This window comes from Fringilla coelebs, assembly GCF_963513975.1.
Source record: "Fringilla coelebs genome assembly, chromosome: 17".
NCBI lineage: Eukaryota > Metazoa > Chordata > Aves > Passeriformes > Fringillidae > Fringilla > Fringilla coelebs.
Genome location: NC_140043.1, coordinates 13,905,740 through 13,926,779, shown reverse-complemented (window position 1 = coordinate 13,926,779; position 21,040 = coordinate 13,905,740). Strand labels below are relative to the sequence as shown.

The following is a 21,040-nucleotide window of genomic DNA, read 5'->3' as shown; positions in this document are numbered from 1 at the left end:
TGGAGTTCTGTGGCTTGGTTAACATGCTTTTGTTCCTCAGGCTCTGCTCTAGGAATTGCTGGCCTTGGGTAGGGTCCTGGAATGACCACACAGTTCTTTTGGGGTGTTACAGGTGGACTGAGGGCGGGGTGAAGACCGTGCACCTCGGTCTTTGTTGGTGCCACGGTTACTGGTGGATGTTCAGTGGTTGCTGCCACTGGTCTCAGGGCAGTCATGGACCTTTACTGATGCAGTGGCTTAAAACTCTGATTAAGACTCCTGGAGTGGCCAGTATTGCTGTCTTAGCAAGGCACTTCCTTCTGAGAAATGCCTGAGGCTTCTGACTGTTGCTGACAACCAGGCTGCTGCTGGGGGATTTGAGCACAGCCCAATGTGAGCCCCAGACTGCCTTGGCTGCGCCTCCTGTGTTGTGTAAAGGCTCTGCAAACTTGGGTGCAGGCTGTGCTGACACCCAGTGACCCACCATCCCCTTCCACACCGACAGCCTGGGGCAGGTTACACAGGCCTGGGGAGCTCCAGCTGAGCTCTGTGCTGAGCTGCACGTGTTTATTTACTGGGAAGGAGGCTGATGCACTCTTTCTCTGTTAGTTACTGTGAGCATTCACTCTGAGCCTGCACGTCCTGCCTGGGACTGCCTTAGGCTCTCTGGGTTTTTTGGCTGCTGTAGAAAAGTAGCTTTAGTACACAAATACTCAGAAATGCTGTTCTGTATGATCCCTTCATATTTCAGGTCTTATGAGGACTTGATCTTTGTTAGTGACTGCTTTGCGTGTCTTGCTTGTGGGCTGTGGGGGTGTTAGAAAGGCCTGTTTGTGTTCTGCTCAGCTTCCCACCAGATGCATCCATCATCTTCAAAAGAAGCAAGGGAGAAGGTTGGCTTATAATTTTTTTTTTTTTTGAGCCATCAGAATTTGGCATAGAAATAAACAGGTGTTCTGGCATGGGAGCAGAGGAGTGTTTGTCTCTGAGCTCCTGTCTCTTGTCACGTGAGGATCTTCAGGGAGTCTCTATCAAAGAGCTGACTTTAGTAATGATGTGATTTTTTTTTTTTTTCATTTAAGGGATTGATGAATAACTGGATTCCTGGTGTCTCTGGCAGGGTAGGCTGGTGCAGGAGGTAAATGTCTCTGGAGTGCAGCCCAAAAATTGCCTTGGGTAGAATGAAACTTTCAAAGTAAATAATGTCTCTGCAACCTCTGGCCTTATGAGGCAAATATTTGGGACTGTGAGTCCCAGTGTTAAGTGCTGTGTTCAGCTGAGGTCACGTCTGATCTTTCTGGTAGACAATGCTGGGAGTGACCCTTGAACCCCTGAGGAACCCGAGTCTTTTAGAGACTTGATTTGGCACCTTGGCCCGCGAGACGAAACGTGCACCAACATTTTGTGTGCAGTTTTCCCCACAGTCTGTTATCTTGCCTTTGGGGTTTGACTTCTAATTCTGGCCATGTTGGTTGCTTGGTGTGGAGAAATCCATCTGGATGGTTGAAAAAGCTTTCTAACACCAGTGCCCTCTTGGCTGAGCCCTGCCAGGGGTGTGTGCAGAAGAGAGGCTGGGCCTCGGAAAGGCGAAGACTGCAAACCTCTGATCAGTGTTAACTTTGTTCCTTGGCTTCCAGGCAGTGCCAGTTTCAAGATAAGGCAAACACTGCAGTGACCTTATCCAGGGACCTCACTGACGTCAGCGTGTGCCTGTCCCTTAACCTCGCTGGACTTTGGGTCAGGTTTCTTTGAAGGCTGGACATTGACAGCAAAGAGCGAAAGGCAAGCTGGGGTCACCCCAGTCTTTGCTGGGGTAACTGGAGCAAAGGCAAGGGGCAGGCTTGGGAGGGTCAGCCCCCATGTGATTGAAGGCAGAGGGCGTTCCCATGGCCTTCTGTCTTGAGTTCTTAGGCCCAACCTCTCTTACAGACCTGCTGCTGGACCTCTCGACACGCATCTCCCTTTAAATGTTTGTTTGTGTGAGTGTCCTTGGGGCACTTAGAAAATCTCTGGAGATGCCTGAAAGGATTGAGGCACCCAAGTGTCTGTGCACAGCATCATCACGACACGCTTGGTTTTATTTTGTCCTTAAAAAAACCCAGGCTCTGAGCAGATGGAAACATTAGCATGAGCACTGTGTGGCTTTGTGTTTTAATGCTGTCTCCCAGAGCAGCGAGAGATGCATTGCAAAGTTCTTGCTTTAAAAGGACCTGAAATGGCAGCAGCCAAGCTGGGGCAGCCTTGGAGAGGACTTGGAAGGCATTTTTTGGGTCTTTGTGGAGTGCTGTGTGACTCAGGGGCTGCCTGTGACACTCTTTGTGACTCCTAAGTCCAGGTGCAAGCCTAGGTTGGTAAGTTTTAAGTGAATGACATTAACTGGGCAGGAAATGTTCCTGCTTGGCTGTAGAGCTCTACATAGCAAACAAAGGAACAGAAATAACAAACATTGGGTTTATTTAGGAGAAGTCTGACTTTGCTTTTCATTGTTAGCCACAGGAGAACAGCAACTTTCACATAGCATGATCTTCTTGTGAACCACAGCCTCTCTGCCTACAGGCACACTAGTGGACATCTGCTCCTCAAGTTGCCTGCTGTCTTCATCATGTGGATACCTGAAGTGTTTTGGTGCCTTACTGATGCTTCTGCTGCTCCTTTCCTCCCCCATGGGTGTGCTGCTTGCTCAAGGCATTTTGGCACCAGGGAGAAGGCAGAAGTAGCGTTTAAAACATAAAGGATTCCAGATGTGAGCATGTCTTGGACACTGCTAGTGGAGGAGAAATGCGTAATCCACACAGTTGTTCACTTTATGGTGTGGCCACATGGTTTCTGTGATAAATAGCCCAGATAAAGCTGATTGTTTTTGTAGGTTAGTTTCCTCTCTCCTTTTCTAAACTGTAAATTGAAATCCACAGTCTGGGAGCCTGCAACTGTATACCTGTTAGTTGCATTCCCTGCTGCAGTGTCAACTTGATGGCTGAGGCTTCACATTCTTAAATGTCAGCGATTAGGTGTTAGAAGTTCCCCTCTTCCTGCTGGAGGAGGTTGGAGGAGGCCCCTGAGAACTGTTTGCCGTAGGAAATGAGAATTGCCAGGATCCTGTATTTCAATGGAGTCCATGTGATCCCTTCCCCTTGTGAGGACTGAAATAATGCTGATATTGCCACTTCATCCTCTCCAGATAGCAAAGCCTGATCCTGCTTCTGATGCAATGATTTGCCTCTGCCACCACTCTACAGGGATAGGTCAGCAGAGATGGCTTTGGGACTGTCAGTCTCCTTCCCCACTGATGGGAACTGTAATGCTTACACTTCCCCTAAGGCCGTGCAGATCATTTTGCAACTTTATTTTCACAAGGAACAGGCAAATGGTCCATGCTGCTAATGAAACCAAGTACTAGATTGCCTTGGTGAAAGGTTTCATTTTGAACTTCCTGAAGACAAGATCAGAGGGGAGTTGTGAGCTAGACAGCGTCATTTTTATGGGAGGTAGCTGGAAAACTCATCACTTCTGATGCTGGTTCTTCTTGAAGGTTTTGTAGTGACTCAGGTATTACTGCTGTTGACTTCGTGTTGGTTTCATGACTTGTTGATCTTTGTTGATCATGATTGTTGATCTTTGTAGAGATTATTTTAGTCCTCTTGTTTACCAAGTAACCTCAAAATAAAAACCCACTTCCAATGGCTCTGTAGCTTTTCCATTGAGGTGGCAGATTCCAAAATGCCAGGTGAGGATTGGTCTGCACTCTTCCGAACTTCTGCTGCTTCATGCAGGGCTTGTGCATTGATTGGAGCAAATTACATTGAACTCCTGAGTTCTTAAATTATTTTTGGGTCTGGAGTTGATTTGGAGAGTGAAAAATGGATGTCACAAGTGTCTTGAAGACACTGCCCGAGGTGATGATGCTCGTTGCAGGCTGTGCAGGCCCTGTGGTGAGCAGCAGCTCCCTGCTAACAGGGCTGTTGCACAAGGAATGGATGGCTGTCCTGGGGCGTTCCTGGCTTTGTGCTGCTCTCCGGCTTTTTGTTCAAATAATTTTTTAAAGGGATGCTCAGAATTCTGAGCAGTTTGATTTAAAGAAGAAATGTTGAACTGAAGGAATTAAAAATACCTCAATCCAAACACAACAGAGGATTGCTTAATTTGAGGCTGATGTCTGTACCATGTCACACTCTCTTACTCCTGTCAGTCAGGGATCTTTTTAAATGTGTATGAATTTTGTGAGGCAGACCTTGCAGTCTAAGGCTGAGGTATCTTCCTACATACTTCAGGCTGTGTCAGGAATCTGCTTGAGGTGCTGTTGCCTCTCTTCTATTTCACAGCCGTGCTGCTGCATCCCTTCTGATCAGGCAGGGAATTGAGGCTTTGGACTCAGTCCTCTGAGGAGACTCCTGAAGTTGGAAAATTCTGCTGTGTGTGAGCAGCTGGCAAGGGCAGGCAGAGCTGCAAGACGAGGAGGGGTGTGACTGACTGAGGCAGTGGGGAGGAGGATGCTGACCAGTGAGGCTTTGGAGCTGGATCCTCCATTCCTGGCTTTGATTTGGTGTGAAAGGTTTGGCTCCAGGCTGCTGACCTCCCCAGCCCAGCAGTGTGGCACGAGCAGTTGCTTGCGTGAGACCTTTCCTGATTTCTGTCCTGACCTGATGTGTCGTGTTCTGGAGAGGTTTTATAAAGATGCTCTTGGGTGGTGAGTGAAGGGCTCTGATATATATTCCCCCAAGCCCCATGGAGTATTATTTTTCTGTACTTCTTAGGTGAAAAAGAAGAATCTGGCAGCTGTGTAGGAGGCTGTTGCTTCGACTGGTGTACACAAGCATTAAAAATGATAAATCTGGGGGTTTTACCTGGAATTTTTTGTCTTATTTTTTTAACTCTTTGAGCTCTTCTTCTTTGCATGCAGGTAGAAAAATAAAACCTTAGATATGATCAATGCCTTTGTCCCAGAAGAAATGCTGAGTGTCAGGGGATGGGCTTAGGGCTACAGCATTCCCAGTTGTGGCTTGGGGCTACAGCATTCCCAAATGTGTCCTCTTGTGCATTTCCCACTGCATGGGGCCTGGAGCAGTTATCTGGAACAGTAGTAATGTAAATTGAATGAGCAGTCCAGTTAAATAAGTAATGAAGTTAGCAGGGTGCCTAATTAAATTAAATTCAAAATTATGTATGGATGATGCCTTTCTAATAATTGCTGTAGGTTTGTCATTGAGGAACTCCACACTGCCCTCTTGGCTGAAGCTTCCCCTTTCCCAGGTGAATGTTGGTACCACAGAGGGATGTGTTCTACACTTCAGTTTGCCTTGGCTCCTGCCTGATGCTCTTGTGACCATTGCAGTGTTGCTGTTTTCTGTTTTGCTGAGAGGTGTGGAGTGAGTTTGGGTGATAACAGTCTCTGCTGCTTATGTGATGGTTTTTTACATTGCTACAGAGGGTTTCTGGTTTGCTCCTAGACCAGCCTTGGTGCTGTTTCCTTGATCCCTGTGCCCCTCTGATCTCCTTGGTGGGACTGTTCCCTGTCCTTCCCATCCCTGTGGTGCCTGGCAAGTTGCTCCTGTTTCCATGAAGCAGGATGGCACATCTGGTAACTCTGGGCGCAATGATTTAGCCCATTTCTTTATTTGAAAATAATCTCTTCATTTCCATCCTCCTGGGCTTCTTCCAAACAGCAGTGCCTTGAAGGTGTGTGTCAGTTTGGGGATAAGCATTAAGCTGAGGCAGAAGAACAATTTTGAAGTGAGGAAAAGCTGCTGAAATTCCAGACACTTGAGAAAATGGAGCCATCAGAGCCACCAAAGGGAATTCTCTCTCCAGACAGCACGTTGAGGGCAGTCTCTCCCTGTCCTGGGCACACTCAGGCACTCAGTACATTTTGAAGATGGGTTGTCAAGGCAGAGCTGGCTCTGGCTGGCAATTACTGACCTTTGAGGTAATGTGTCCTTAATAGAAGGATGTGAGTACATCAGAGGAAGAATTGTCATTGTCATTATCATCTTTTCACCTCCTTTTGAGAAGGGTAAGTCTATTAAAGGGCCTCTGCTCCAGCAGAACTGGTCCTGCTCCTCCAGGAGACGACTCCTGACTTTTCTGAAGACAAGAGTAGGTGTGGGGAGGAGGGACAGCCCAAATGACCAGAGCTCTGTGGCTGCTTTTTAAATTTCCCCCCTGCCCCAGTGTTCATTTTGCACCAGGATTTATGTGCTAAGTCCCAGGTGGTGTCTTCAGTGTAGTAGCCAAGCTTGTTTGATGCAGGGGCTGTGCTCCTGGGCACCCACAGCTGGCAGTGTGTTTTGGGCAGGGAGATTGTTCTGCATGAAGCAGTAAATGCTCTGCAGGGAGACACCTGGGACAGCAGCTACAGGTGATGAACGACGGAAGATTTTTGTCACGTTCAGGGCAGTCTGGCTCTTCCTTGTTGATGCTTTCCCTGGGAAAACCTCCAGGTGATGAACAGGAGGATTATGCTATCACTCTTTCTCCAGAAATGGCGAATGCTTCCCCTGTGCTGCTTCATCAGAGAATCTGGAGGTCTTTTGCAAGCCTTCAATTAGTCCATGATTGGCCTTGGCACCTCCATGCCCAGCACCCCTGTGACAGAGCAGCAAGGTTGGAGACCCTTGTGACTCCCCATCTCCCACGTGGGAGTAGAAGGATCTTGGCTAGAGTCCTTATGAAGGCAGAGGAGTCTGGTAAACCACAGGGTGTAGTGAGGCTATAACAAAGTGATTTGCATGGGTGCAGTGACCTGAGCAGGGCTCTGCACATTTCATGCGCAGTTGCGTTAAAGGGATGCTGATCATTTTCAGCATGACCTGCTAATTATCAGAGCAGATGAAAGCCTTTTTTTTTCCCCCTCTTTAAATCCTCCTCCCCCTACATGCTCTCTTCTCCTTGCTCCTTCCCCAAGCCCTTATCTAAGCTAATCAACATGACACAAACAGCCAAAAAAGCAGGATTCTTACAGCAGCTATTAACTAGAAAGGAGACAGCGGGTGTCTGGAGCCCCTCGGGAGGGACTCGCCTGGTATAACCCACTGCTTTTAACGGCCAGAGTGAGAGCTGCAGAGTCAGAACAGAGAAGCTTTAAGCTTCTTTCTTTTGAGGTCCTAATACTCAGTGACCTGTATGTTATGATGCAGATTTTTTTAGAAGACCCAAATGTGGAATTTTAGTGGTGATGAGAGGTTTCCCAGATACCCAATACATTTGTGATTAAATATAAATTAGTATCAATAGCTCTATATTTTCTAGGGTATGTTTTCAAAAGTTTGCGACGTGGCTATGTCCTTCAAGGAGAGTCCTTCCATCCCAAATGTCTGTTTATTGTTGATAAAGCATCCCTCAGCAGCAGAACACACAGCTAGAGGAGGGTTATGTTAATGTGGTAAAGTAGTTTCTGTGATTGCATCAAGCTGGACACAAGTTTGTTTTCTCCCATATTTCAAGCATTTGTTTTATCTGGAGCTGTGGGAGGGATTTTCCATTGTCCTCTGCTCTGTGCTAGATGAATACTTAAAAGTTGTGCTTGTGGTGATAAGGGAGCAGGCTGAGACAGAGGACAGACGTGTCTTAGGAATTTCAGCTGCGGTGGTACGCTGGAGGGAGGCTGAGCAAAGGGACACCATGTTTAAATAGTGTGTCCTGAATTGCTTTAATTTGGTTCTTATTTTGCAAGCCGTTGGCTGGGTTTTCTGTCCTTTCAGAAATCAGCAGCTTCTTATGAAATATGGAGCTGTTTAAAAACAGACAGCAGCTGCTCCATCCTTGCGTCAGCACGGGCTCGGCAGAAGGAAGGGGAATGGTAGACGGTTGTTTAGCTGTGATATTCTTCCCTTCATTGCTGTTGTCATATTGTGTTAACAGAAGGTCTGATCAAATATACACCAGGAAAGTAAGACTTAATGTTTCTTTGTTCTCCTGGAATGGTGTTGGGAGGGGAGTGGGGGAATGTTTGAATGAGACTTTTATTTATGTGGTTCAGATAGCTCAGCATTGCCTGTGTTGGTAGAGATGTTGTTCTGCTCTTGTTTCTTAGGCTGCTTGCTGTATTTTTAGCTGGGAAAAGTCTTTACTTTGTTTGTACAAAACCTCTGCTATGTGGTATGGAAACTTGGGGGGGTGGTGGTGTGAGTATTTAACAGGGAGAGCATGATCTATTCACACTGACTTCCTAACTTGTTTTAAACTCTCCTCTAAAAAAAAAAAAATCTCAGCCAGATTCTTTAAAAAATAAAATGAAAAATGAGGAACATTGTTGCACAAGAACTGGAAAGAGCCCAAATAGTTTGCTTACTGTTAAAATTGCGACATGACTGGAAACATTTGGTAAAGAAAAATTAATTGCGTGGTGTATTTGTGGTTTCCTGTTGAATCTCAATTTCTAGAGGAGGTTGAAAATCCCATGGATGTTTCCTCAGATTACTAGATAGCATTATACCTTGTGTGCATGATGAAAGACCTTCAGTAAAGCGTGCCAGATATCCATGGCTGTCTATAAAAAGTCTCTCCCATCTGGAACATGACTGTTTTCTCCTTTTTAGTAGGATGATTTGAGCAGAGATAAACATGCAGTGAAATTTAGCCTGGTCCAATCTTACTCCTCTACCAATATGGATTTCCTTGCAGTCTGGCAGTCACCTGAAGAAGAATGCTTAGCCTTTTAATGAGTTTTGAAGCCATGGGCAGGGGTGGCTGGTGAGGGAGGAGGGGAGGGCCAAGCAGAGGATTCAGCAGAGGATGGGCATGAATGTGGTTGAAGATCTGCTCTGGGTCATCTCACATCACTCCTGGTAATGACCCTGTGCATGCTGAGCTGCAGAGCCAGAGCTTGGGGGAGTCAGATGGGAGGACTGCCAGGACTGTTTGGAGTCCCTATGAGAGGTCCCACCATGGCCAGTCACAAAGCCATGTCACAAAGCCACTTCCATGCAGAGCTGGAGCACCTGGTTGTGAGCGCGGTCACACGTAGGAGGGGCTGGATGGACAGGTAGGGTGGTGAATGCTGGGGCAGATTGCTGAAGAACATGGTGGTTTCCCCTGTCTGGAGGCTTGGGGAGTGTCTGAGAGCTGCTGGGTGAAACCCTGGGCCGGAGACATCTGGCCAGGGGTCAGATCAGAGCATCACATTGGCCCACAGCCCCTGCTCTGCCTCCTCGTTTGATCACACAGAAGACGTTTGTGTATGCAAAAGCATAACTCATGATGACACAGGGCTTAAGGTTGTGAAATCTTTGAGGCTCTTCTGGGTATTCCTGTGGGAAGGGAAGAGTTATCCCTCAGATAATTTCCATGGGGAAATAGTTAATCTCATAAACACCAGAGGTTGTTTTGTAAAGCAGAGGCAGGGCTGTGGGGGAGCGTGGTTAACCATGTAGAGTGAAGACAGGCTGAAGCTCATAAAGGAAAAATGTATGTAGGAGTTTATAGATGTATATGTGTGTATTAGAACTTCAATTTGAGATTGCTGACTGAGATTAGAATGAGCTGCTGTGGGGCTAAACCACTTACCGAGAGCTGAGAGCAACTTTTTGAGATGGAGGGTGGCCCCACAGCTTGATGACTGAGAACATGCACAGTTGTTTAAAGTCTGCTTCTTTAAAGTGCTGGGTTTTTTGGTGTAGTTTGAAATAATGAAAAACTTATTTTAGGATTAATGCTCATCCAACTTCCTGAGAATTCCTATGCAGTTTTGAATGTCTGTGTTCGCTCTTGGGCTGTTGGGAGTTAAATTTTCCTCTTGACTCAATTGTGGTAACAGTCTTCATTTATCGTTTCCCAGTTTAGCTCCCGTATTAAAATTATAACAAGGCTGAGGTTTATTTTTGTCTTGTGTACATTTATCTCCTGTGTATCCTTGTGTCTATTATTAGAGTCCTGCTCCATTGCTAAATGGATTGGCCGAGTTCTTGGGGACAAAATATTGAAGCATATGACTAGACTGCAATACCCCTCAGCCACTCTGCTCTGCAGTATTCATAGTGCCTGGGTTTACCCAGCTTGTCACAGCTTATTTTAAATGCTGAGGATGCAGTGGGCAGAGCCAGCAGATAGGAGATCTTAAATGGCATATCAGTTAGTAAGTGAAAGGAGGGAGGAGGTGGATGTGGAGGGGAAGCTCCAGCTGAGAATAAACAGATAACAGTGGTGTGTGTTTGGGAAGCAGCTGAGTTGCATGGCCTGGGTACAGCCCTCTTGTTTAGATTTTTTTATTTGGACTTTCTTTTTTTTTTTCTTGACAGGATATTTCTGTTTCAGACTGAAAATCAGGAAATGTGGAATACTCTGGAAGAGGGCTGGTGTGGTGGTTGGATGGCTATGAACTTATTTCCTGAGTTAAAAAACAAGCTTTACATAGGTTCCAGTCACATTTCAAAGCCCCTGTGATTTCTGCCAGTCAGTGGCTGAACACTTGTCCTCCAGTTTCTCCCTGACTTCTTGGCTTGCACAGAGGTGATCTTTCCTTCTGGTTCCCCATCCAGTCTGAGCTAGCTGGTTTTTTTGATCTTTGAGGAGTTTACTCTGTTTTATAACTTTGCTGTTGAGTATCTTCACCATGTTCTTGCTTTGCTTTCAGGATCTGTTTGTCCACGTGGCCTTTTACAGCAGCTCTCTCCCAAGTGTTAGGAAGATGCTCAGGGCTCTGCACATTGTATTGATATACCTTTCAGAGATCTAGTTTTTGATATTTTAAAATATTTTTTTAAATTGCCTAGGCGGTGCTTTTGGCAAGGACATGGTCCAGAACTCACAGAAACAGAGAAGACTCTTACTGGAGTAAAGCACGGCTTGGGATCAGATTATTGATTTTGTTTTTATTCCCTTCCACTTTGTTTCACCAAAAGATGTGATGAGCTACTTCCTTACTCTGATTTGTTGGATTTTTTTCCCCTTCTCTACTGTCTGCAGGGTATACTCTGCTGCTGGACTTCTTGATCCACTTGGAGAGGCATTGCCTAGTAATGTCAGCTTTTTTTTGCACAGATCCTTGAATGAGTCGTCTTTTTCCACCTCCTCCCTTCTTTGTGTTCCTCATCCAACATCCTTTGGTTCCTACGTACGTGCCACATGCTTCCTTTGTTTTGCCTGTGTTAACAGAATTTTCTGACGTTGGAGCCTGTTCTGAAGGATGTGGCTTGGCCCTTGCAAAGCTTTTTCTCTGCTGCAGGCTCTGGTAGAGGCAGGTGTGCCCAGTGTGCAGTTGTACCTGGGGTGGGTGTGTTTTTTGGAGGCTCTGGCTTGTGGAGCAGAGGGATGGTTTAGCCCTGGCCATGCAGCTGTGGGTGTAGGAGACTTGGAGCAGCAGGGTAGGATCAGCACACAGAACTGAGTTGCCTGAAGGATTTTTTTTACTGTGGTCACAGAATTGCTTGGCACGTGGAGGAGAGTTGATCAAACAAACCTGCTTCCACCAATTGTCCAGCTTTTGTATTTCTTTTGGGGATTTTTTTTTTTTTAAAATTTCATGGACTTTAAAGCATGCACGATTGAATGGTTTAACGAACTGTGGGAACTGCTGGAGAGAACTTACTGGGATTTTCTGCAAACCTTGCTGCCCTTTTCATGTTTTTGGCTCAGCAGAGTTGCTGTGAGCAAGCAGGGGGGAGTGCCCGAGGATGTGGCCCAGCTCAGATGTTATCACCTGAACAGAGATCAAAGTGCCTGTGCAGTTGACTCTGGTGTGTAGGCTGGCTATTTGGTGGTGGGAAGCAGTCCCTGATCTGGTACCCCCACCTGGGCAGGCTGCTCGTGGAGCCAAGGTGCGCCTTGGGCACATTGCTAATCTTTGGGTCATCTGCTCTTCCACCTGACACCTCACTCTACATCAGAGGCTGTGAAACTGGTTGCAGGAGGAATATCAGCAGTGATGTTAAAGTTGTAGGAGCTTTATGGAAACCTGGAGGTTTGTCATGGCCTGCCAGCGTGTTTTCAGAGGTTGCTAACAGGTGATATTTCAGCTTGTAATCCTGCTCTCCCTGCAGTGAATGGGTGAAGAGAGGTTCCCCATGACTTTGCAGAGGCTGGCATTCAGCCCAAGTTCTTCTCCTGGTCCTGTCAGGAAAGCCACCACGTCTGGGTCCCTTGGCATGGCTGGACATGTGTTTTCCAGGCCATGGGATACACCTGAGGGCTGGTACAGGAGCTCTAAGTGGCTGCAAGTGGCTCCTTCTCCAGGGAGAGCTGGAGAAGTGAAGACCCACCTTGGAATAATGGAGGTTATAACAACAAGGTTCTGGCTTGTGTTTCCAGCTTTATTAGCAGTGATCAAAATTGATTTTCTGATGTATTTTTCTTGTGCTCCCAGTGATTTTCTGTGGTCAAATCTGCCTTCTTGTTTTGTCCCTGTGCATGAATGGATTGTACTTGGAGCTGGCTTTCAGGCTGCACAGTCTGCTTCTTCCTGACACCCAGCGCTGAACGTGCCCTGGCCATGCAGTCTGTCCAGAGGCTGTACATGATCAAACATGCACCTAATTGGTCTGGAATTGTTAAAGGTCAAGGATATTATTGCAGAAGGTTCATTAAAAAAAACCAACCAAACAAACAGCAACATTCTGTAAGAGGTGCTGGTAGTTATTTCCTTTAAATCCTTAGATTTGGGGTTTGAGGGGAAACATTATTAAATGATGTCTTAAAGCTGAATAAAGAAGTTGGTATTGAATGTTCTAATGTCTTACAGATGCTGTGGGGTTTTGGGGTTTTATTTTAAATTTAACAATGGGAGTTGGAGGGGCTCCAGCACCATAAAGAATAGTCTGTTTAATTAAGGGTTTAAGCTGGAAGAGTGTGTGTAGTGTGATGCCATTTTAAAGTTTCAGCAGGGTTTTGTAGTTGTTACTCCTCATCTTGCATCATCCATCCCTTTGTCTGGGGTCATGGTGGGGCTGGGTGTTCCTTACCCAGAGAACAGAGGTTAGTCTGTGTAAGAGCAGGAAGGTTTCTCCAGATGTTTTAGCCCTGACTTCACTATTTTCTCTTTCTTGTGACTCCTGATGCCCACCTTAAGGTGCTGTCTTTGGAGGCACGTGCACGTGGTGTGTTACACACAGGAGGAAATACTGACTTTGGTTTTCCCTAATAGCTTGGGGTTTTTTTTCAGGCTGTTTTCTAGTCATGTTCTTAGATGTCATCTTGGTAACAGCAAATTGGGATGGAGGTTTTGGGGGAAGGGGTGGGAGACTGGGATCAAATGCAGCCTGCTCAGGAAGGTATCCTGAGATACACTGAGGTTTCCCTGGAATTGAGGAGCATGAGATAGAGCTGTGTCTGTGGCATTCAGCAGAGTAGGGCTGAGTCCCATCCCTGTGGAAGTTCTTAGGGTTCTCTGTGGCTCATTCACCTGTAACCTACTGGGGTGAAACCCAGAAAATTTACCATTAAAAAGAGACTAAATTATTATTCTGACCTAGAAAACACAAGTGTTCCAGTCATGTGACAGAGTCCTCATTAGAAAAAACAGCATAAAGAGATTTAAGGTTGGCACCTCTTAACTTCAGCCCATTCTGAGCCCATGAGATTCAGGTAGATGATCCACAGCAAGTCTGGTTTTCTCTCCTCTCATGTGCGGCTCTGCTTGGCTTTCTGGTAGCATAGCGTGTATTTAATTATCAGCAGCAACAGCTGCTGCTCTTGGCCATCTTGCACACTTTGGTATAGGAACCAGCATCTGCCAGGGTGTGCTGCATCCTGGTTTGTGCTGAGATGATTGCTTGACTCTTTCTTTTTTTTTCTTTTTGCTGTGGGAATTAGGCTCTTCTGTGGCATTAGGAATTGTAGCCTTGTATCAAAGGCTGAGCAGCTGTGAGCCTGGCATGTACCAGGGAACCTTTATGGTTTGCATTTAGTCTCTCCTGGTATGTTTATTCCCATAAAATAATTAATTGAACTAGAGCTCCAAGCAGTGTTATCACCTCTACACATTAGAAAATCATAATCATGCTCTGCAACTTAATGAGATTTAGAAAGAAATATTCTTTTTTTGTTTGCCTTCTGGTTTTGAGTGTTAAAGACTCCCAGGGGTCGTGCATTCAAGTCTTTCCTGGAGATCACAGGGCAGTGGGCTGCTGTGTGCAGAGGGCTGGCCATGGAGAGCCACCAGTGCAGAGCAGCAGCCTTTGGGTTTCCCAGCGTTCTTGCCAGAAGTGGAGCTGGATTGTGAACACTGGCAACACTGTTTGGAGAACTGAGCGTTGAGAATGGAGTTAACTCTGATTTTTGTGGTGGCCTTGGCTCTGCTGTTCTTCAGTTTTCCCTTTAATTTCTATTGTTTTCTTTGCTTATTTGCTAACTTGCAAAATTCAGCAAATTGCAGAGGATCTCCCAGCCCTTGGGGTGAGTTTTCCTCAGGGCAGTGGCACTCACTGAGCTCCTGCTCAGAGGTGTAAATGCAGCTGGGACCTGCTGGCCTTTGGGTGGTCAGGGTCTGTGCCAGGGTGTGGAGATGGTGGGGTCATCCTGGACAGAGTGTGTGGATAGCCAGGGTAAATATTAACTTATCTTGGGGGCTGCTCTGTGTGTGTGTGTGTTAGCTGCTCCTTTCAGTAGGATTTGGTTGAAACACAATCATAAGGCTCTTTCTTCATCAGTCTTCTACACCCTGACATTAATGATGGCTTGAGTGTCTGTTCCTCTTCTGTTTGAGTTTTGCTGCTGTTTCTCAGTCTTGCCAGGATGTGTTACTGCTTTTAACTCGTTCAGCTTCAGAATAAGCCCCCCAGTATGGGAAGGTCGCCCTACACTGCCACAGGGGCACAGGGCACTTGAGTGCAGCTGGTTCTCCAGGACATCCCTGCAATGCTGTCCCAAAATGACACATGACTTCTCCCAGCATTTGGTGAGGGAGGATTTGTGAAGCATCTTGCTTCCCTGCAGCTCTGCATATCACACCCAGAGCCCCACCAGCCTGCTCACAGCCCGCCCAGGAGGGCAGTGACAGAACCACATGCACAAAGTGTTATTTTGTGGTCTGCTTTCTCTCAGGCCAGGCAAGCTGGAGGAGAACCTCACATGGAGCTCGCTGGAGGCAGTGAGCAGAGCAAATGTACCTGCTGAGTAACAGACTGAAATAACCCCAGAAGAGCCCACATGGGGTTGTGGCACTTACTGCAGATGCTGTGTCTGTGACAAATCAACAAATCCAGTAGATGGGAAACCGTTCCTGCGTGCTCTCCCTGGGAAGAGGAGCATCCCCTGCTCCACTGCCCCGTGACCCTGGACCATCTGGACAATTCCTGCTGGTGGTGCAGGAAGGAAATGGTTAAAGGAGGAGAGGTTGTCAAGTTGGGTTAGCCATCAGATAGCTAATATTTTAGAGGTTTCTCAGAGCTAAGCTATAAAAAGGCCGTAGCAGTATTTCAACTCGCCCATTGTCTGCTGGAAGCCAGCCAGCGTTGCCATGCCGACGAGGAATTATTACTTGCTGCCAGAGCTGGAGGAAAAGCTCATACTTTTGGCTTCAAAACAGGAGGGGTGGACTTATGTAATCCACTGTGTTTATAGGCTGAGACTGGCAGGAGCATTGAGAAATAATTACAGGCTTTCCATTTCATTTCCAGATTGGTTTTAAGGCTGTGTGGCCTCGCTTTATTTATTTATTTTGAAGTTAAGAGAGTGGCTGCTAAAGATGCAGGAGGTGATGTGGGGATGCTGCTAGGTAAGTACCCCCCACTTCCCTCCCCCGGCTGGCTGGGCAGCTTTTGTTTTGGTGGCATTTTGTGTGGAGAACTAAACTAGGCCACAGCAGAAAGAAGTTGCTTTGAAAAACTGGGACTTGGCCCGGCGACACAGAAGCAGCGTTCAGTGCTGGAGGCTGAGCACACACTCCTGCGCTCGCCTGGCTGCTTGCTGCTGGAGGTGAAGTGCAAGGTTTTGTGAGCCCCTGCTGCTTTCTGAGGTGATTTTTTTTTTCCCCTCCAGCCCTCCTTGGCAGGGAGCATGTAATTTTATGGGGAGGGCTAGCAACAAGGGATAAGGAGAGAAAAAGTTTGGGAATTTTTTTTTTTTCCCTGGACGCTTTGGTCTCACACGTTGGCTGGAGAGGGGATTTGTCAGTGGGATCAAAGCAGTTTTGCTGATGTTTCGTGCTTTTGAGAGGGGAATTGCAAAGTTTAGCCTGTAATTAATGTGGGTTTGTTCGTCCCAGGAGCAGTCAGCAGATGATGCTGTAATTTGGGTTTGCCTGGAAAGCGGCGCTCGGTGTGTTTTGACTTGGGTCAGGCCGGTGGGAGTTTGCAGCTGCTGCTCTGGTGTTGCATACGGGGAGTTATTGCTGGAGAACTCTCCTGCAGAACTTTGAGAATGGCTGGTTTTGCTGGTTCTGAGGGTAAGACACTTGTGGTGGGGTGGGGATTCCAGGAGAGATGGTGAGATGGGGCTTCGGCTGGGTTGGGAAGTGGCAGCAGGGACAGGGATGCTGCGGGTGGGATGGGGGGGCTGTGCAGGGACAGCCAGAGCTGGGCTGAGCTGTGCTGCTCCTCATCGTGCTCAGTTCTCCTTCAGTAAATGAAATCTTGCAGCTGTGACTTTCTAAATCTCTTTAACACTGGGTGTAAAGCTCCAAAGAGTGAAGGAAGCCCATTTTTGGAGGGGATGAAGAAGAATGCTTCGATATGCTGCAAACTTGCTGCAGAGGTTACAAAGGTGTATAGAATCTGCAGCGTGCTGTGATTTTTTTTTTTTTTTAAGTTTTCTTTTGTTGCACAGCATCCCACTAAGGCGTACCCTTCTCAGTCCATGCTAATCTGCCTTCTTGCCACTGTTGTATGGTGTGTACAGATGAAATATCCCAACTGCTGTGCCAGACTGCTCTGAGAGTGGACTCCAGTGTTGACCAGCACTGGTCACTCAGAGATCTTGCACTTCTTAGGGCAGTTGCAGTCCCATATGAACATATTTGGGTTCTGTCTTGCAGCACAGGGGTGCCTCAGTGGAGCTGATGTACACAGCAGCTTGTTGAATGCACATTGAGAAATAAGCTGCTTTTCCCACAGTTTCCCACAGTTATGGGCAAAAACTTGGGAGAGTGGTGACATGCTTTCCCTGGGGAAATGTCCCTTGAAACAGCAGGTTTGCCTGCTGTTATCAGAGACACATGGGTGTGTTACACAAAATAATTCAATCATTTAATGATCCATAATACTGCTCTAACTCCTACCACAGATGCTGTTGGATTCAATGCAAGTTGGATTTGTTACTGCAGGGGTTTTTGGGTTTTTTTTTCCCTTTCTCTGGGATTCATGCCAAGATGAACTGTATGTTCTGTTCGTAAGAGCTATGAGTAATGTATGTGTGAATCTATAACATAAGTAATAAGAGTATATAAAATGTGTGAGTGTGCAGGCTCGGTGTGTCCTGTGTCTGCAGAGCACCGCACACATGCTCCGTGTGCGTTCTGAAATGGGGTGTGATACATGTCTGGGCAAAATTAATGACATGCCTTGGAGTTACTGCTCGCTGCAGAGCCCTGTCTGATGGCCTCATCACAGAGAGCTGAGCTGAAATCCCAGTCGCAGCTACGGTTTGGCTGCTTAATTGCCCTTCTGGAGGAGTCACAAATTAGAGAGAGCTGGAAGTCCCTCCCTGTGCCTTAACGGAAGCCAGCCTTAACAGAGAGGGGAGGGATGCTTGCTCTGTAGCCTGATGTGCTCTGTGGGGTTGGTGGGTCTGGGGGGGCCTGGGGGTTTGCTCCTTGGAGCAGGGGGTACAGGGAATACTGGGGGTCCCTCTCTGTATCACCCCAGCTGAGTGTTGCTCCAGGAGGTGCTGTATGAGTGATGCACTCCAAGGCAGGCCTGCTGCTTTTAGTAGGATTTTTTTTTTTCAAATGAATAAAATGGGCTTTCACTCATAAATTATTTTTCTTATGTGAAAAATGAGAAGGTGGCAAGTAGCCAATTTCCCCGCCTCCCTCTTCCCAGCTCCGATGAGGTCATTGCCTCTTAAAGTTTATACCACGCACTGTGAGACATGGCTGGAGGAGCAAGAAGGCAACAAATGACTCTCTCAGAGCGGGTGGGAGTGATGGCCGCCCATCCCTGAAATGTTAGCCAGCCGTAAGTGATACCTGGGCAGGCAGAGTGGGGAGGGGGCCTGCTGCAGATCGCTGGGAAAACCTTATAGGGTCAGATCCCTGTGGGAGGGGGGTGCCCTGGTCCCTTCCCAGCCCTGTGTGCTCCAGGCACCCGGCACAGCGGGATCTGGGGTGCTTTGGGTGCAGCTCCACGGGGTGGTCGTGCTCTTTTGTGGGCTGCCAGGTGGAAGGAGACTGGGCATGTGCTTTGGTGCAGTGGGATCAGCAGCAGTCCTGGCATTCCTTGTCTGAGTTTGTTCTTGTGTCCATTTACTTTTTCTTGGGAATTTCCTCAGCGCTGTTTTTGCAATGGGGTTGCGAAAGTTCACGACCCACTGAAGGATCTCTCCAAGACCTTTGTGTCCCTGCCTGAGTGGCTGCCTGGAGAAGCTGCTTTTCTTTTCCCTTGAACTCCATGCTGAGCTGTGTGTGGATTCCTGAGCTATTGTTTTCTCCTTGTCTGTCCCCCCGCCATCCCTTGGTGGAAGCGATACGGAAACAGGACTGCCCAGACCAGGAGGTGGAACCTGGGGCTTTCCGACACTCTGAGTCCAGGAGGGTGGATTTGGAGATCTGTAACCTCCTCCCCACAGCCTCCATTGGGCTACCTGGGGACAGTGACCTGCATTCTCTGTGGTTTTCAGGTGCAGCACTGGCCTGGAACCACTATTTCATAGGTGCCATAATTGATTATTGAAATGTCAGAGCTTATTTACTGCCTGGTGCCTTTACTATGGCTCTGATTTTGCTTGGAGCTGGCGGTGTGTTCTGGGGTGGTCAGGGAGAGGACTCTTGATGTCTCTCTTACTGTTTCACAGGCCTGTCATTGCTCTGTGGAGGTGTGATGGACTGGAGAAGTACAAATGGAAATTAGTGAGGGAGGGGTCCCACACAGCACTGGGCTTTTAGGCACAAACTTAATAAAACCCAGCCTGTATTAAAATTGCTCTTCCATTGCAGCTTTTCTGTTCCCTGGAGTTCATTGAAGTGTCCTGTTACTTCCAGCTGCTCTTGTGCTGCTGCACCCCAGCGATATCTTCTGTTCACCAATTCTTTGTCTTTTCTCTTCTCCTTAGCAGCCTCGTGGATTTTTTTTTTCCTCTGTCGACACAATACAATCACTCCTTGTTAGCCTATCTTGCTCTTTCCTCTTTCAAGGAAGGGAAGGAGCAGGGGAACCAGATCTGATAATTCCAGTGAGTAGAACTGTTCCCCTGAGCCCTTTATAAAGAAATAAAAAGGCTCTCCTTCTCTCTGCTTCTCTTTGAGTACAAGCACTTTACCCTCTTGGATTCCCTGCAGGCTCCTCATACTGCTAAAATTGAAACATCAAGATGTCTGAGGCAGCAGGAATTACCATCAGTGTTTTGACACCTGGAGGTACAATTTCTATTAGCTTTTATATAAAAACAACACCAGTTTTGCCAACAGAGTTCTTGTTAAATAATGCATGAAGACCCCACTCCTGACAGTAGGTATTTTTCTTTCACTTCCCTGGACTCTTGGATTATGGCTTAATTTTTGTGACCACTGGGGAAAACGATATGCACTCTCACACATGGAAATATGTTTGTGGACACACACATGCTTAACTCCCAGGCAGAGAGTCAATTACCCCGTTTGCTAATTAATGTGGGGAGATAGGGGAAAGCAATTTGAGGTTGGTCTGCTGAGCAGGCTTGGGTCATTGTTTTATTTTTTGGGAGCAGCAGAACACAGTCCTCCTGAGAGCTTTGATGGCAAATGAGGCTGTTTCTGTGTGATCTGAGAGGCCCTGGGAGGGTGTGCCTGCTCCCAGGCGGGGCTGAGCACAAGGGTCATCAGGAACAGAAATGGGAAACTTGTGGTTTTGCCTGGATGATGCTTGGCATGGAGCATATGCTATGTGCTCACTTTTGGGGGAAATGAAGTGCAACAGAAGGGCACAGCATGTGGATGTGACTGCTAATAGTGAGAATCAAAGTACAGTTTTGACATTTCTAACCTAATAAGTGGCGCTGCGTGCGAGAGCCTGCTTATTTTCCTTTTTCACCATGAGATGCTTTGACAGAGGAGTAAAGTCCCATTTTGACATTTCTGTCATTTTAACTAAAGAGAGAGATTACAGTAAATTGGATTAAGTGAAAATCTTCTTCAGATGTTTGTGGTTTGGGCTGATTTATGGATAGATGTCATTTGAACGTCATTCTGCATTTTTTAAGCATCTGCTTGATGGCTGCTTTAATGCTGTTTCTGCAAATAGTCCAGGCAGAGGAGGGAAGGCTGAGCAAGCAGCAGCACCCCGTGACAGAGCTAATGCTGGTGTGTGGCATGGGGACAGCAAAACAGTGTCCTTCTCACGCTCCTGGACTCACAGTGCCAGACTCTGTAACGGGTGCTTGCCTCTCATTTGAGTTCCTGTTATTAAACTTTGTTATCTTCTGCTGAAAGTCATTTAAATAGGATTTTTAAAGTATTTTTCCCACCCTGGGGAGAGATGGTTCAGCACACACATTCCTTATCGTGCTCTTGGCAAATCTGGGGTTGCCTGTTGCCCCGCGACCGGCGGTGACGTTCTTCTGGTTACGCTCACGCAGAGCCTTCACTCACCGAGCCTGTGACTTCTCCAGAAACCAAAATATTCTCCTGAACGTGTGCTGGCTCACTGACATGAGCAACAGCATGTGAAAATACTTTGTCCATGCACAGATATTTCCAAAAGATAGTGTTGACAGTTCTTCCATTAAACTTACAACCTGAGACTTCTGAAATTTATGTGTCCTTCGCGGCTTCCTCCACCTAAGCTATTTAGAAGCTGCTGGTGCCATTTGGATAGCTGCACAATCTCTTGTGGGTGATGATGTAATCAGCACTGTAATCAAATCTGCCAGTGATGTCATTGCTGGAGTAGTCCAGTGTTCCCTGGTGCAGTGATTAGTGGGATGAGATTGAAGTGTCAGTGCAGTTGGTGATGGGCAGTGGGATGTCCCCACGCTGGGAGGTGTGGGGCAGTTGCTGGCCAGCACT

At 47.0% G+C, this 21,040-nt stretch overlaps 1 protein-coding gene across 12 annotated transcripts in view; it reads left to right on the top strand.

The window, feature by feature from the left end:
* The window catches only part of NCOR2 (nuclear receptor corepressor 2), a 226,858-nt gene that overhangs the window by 34,832 nt on the left and 170,986 nt on the right, over positions 1 to 21,040 (top strand). Inside the window, exon 1 of one of the 12 annotated variants that reach the window (XM_084217051.1) lies at positions 17,931 to 18,017. The exons of the other annotated variants lie outside the window; for them this stretch is intronic. The gene's annotated coding sequence lies outside the window, so the exon portion shown is untranslated. Of the gene's footprint in view, positions 1 to 17,930; positions 18,018 to 21,040 lie in introns of those variants that run through there. 12 annotated transcript variants of the gene reach the window in all.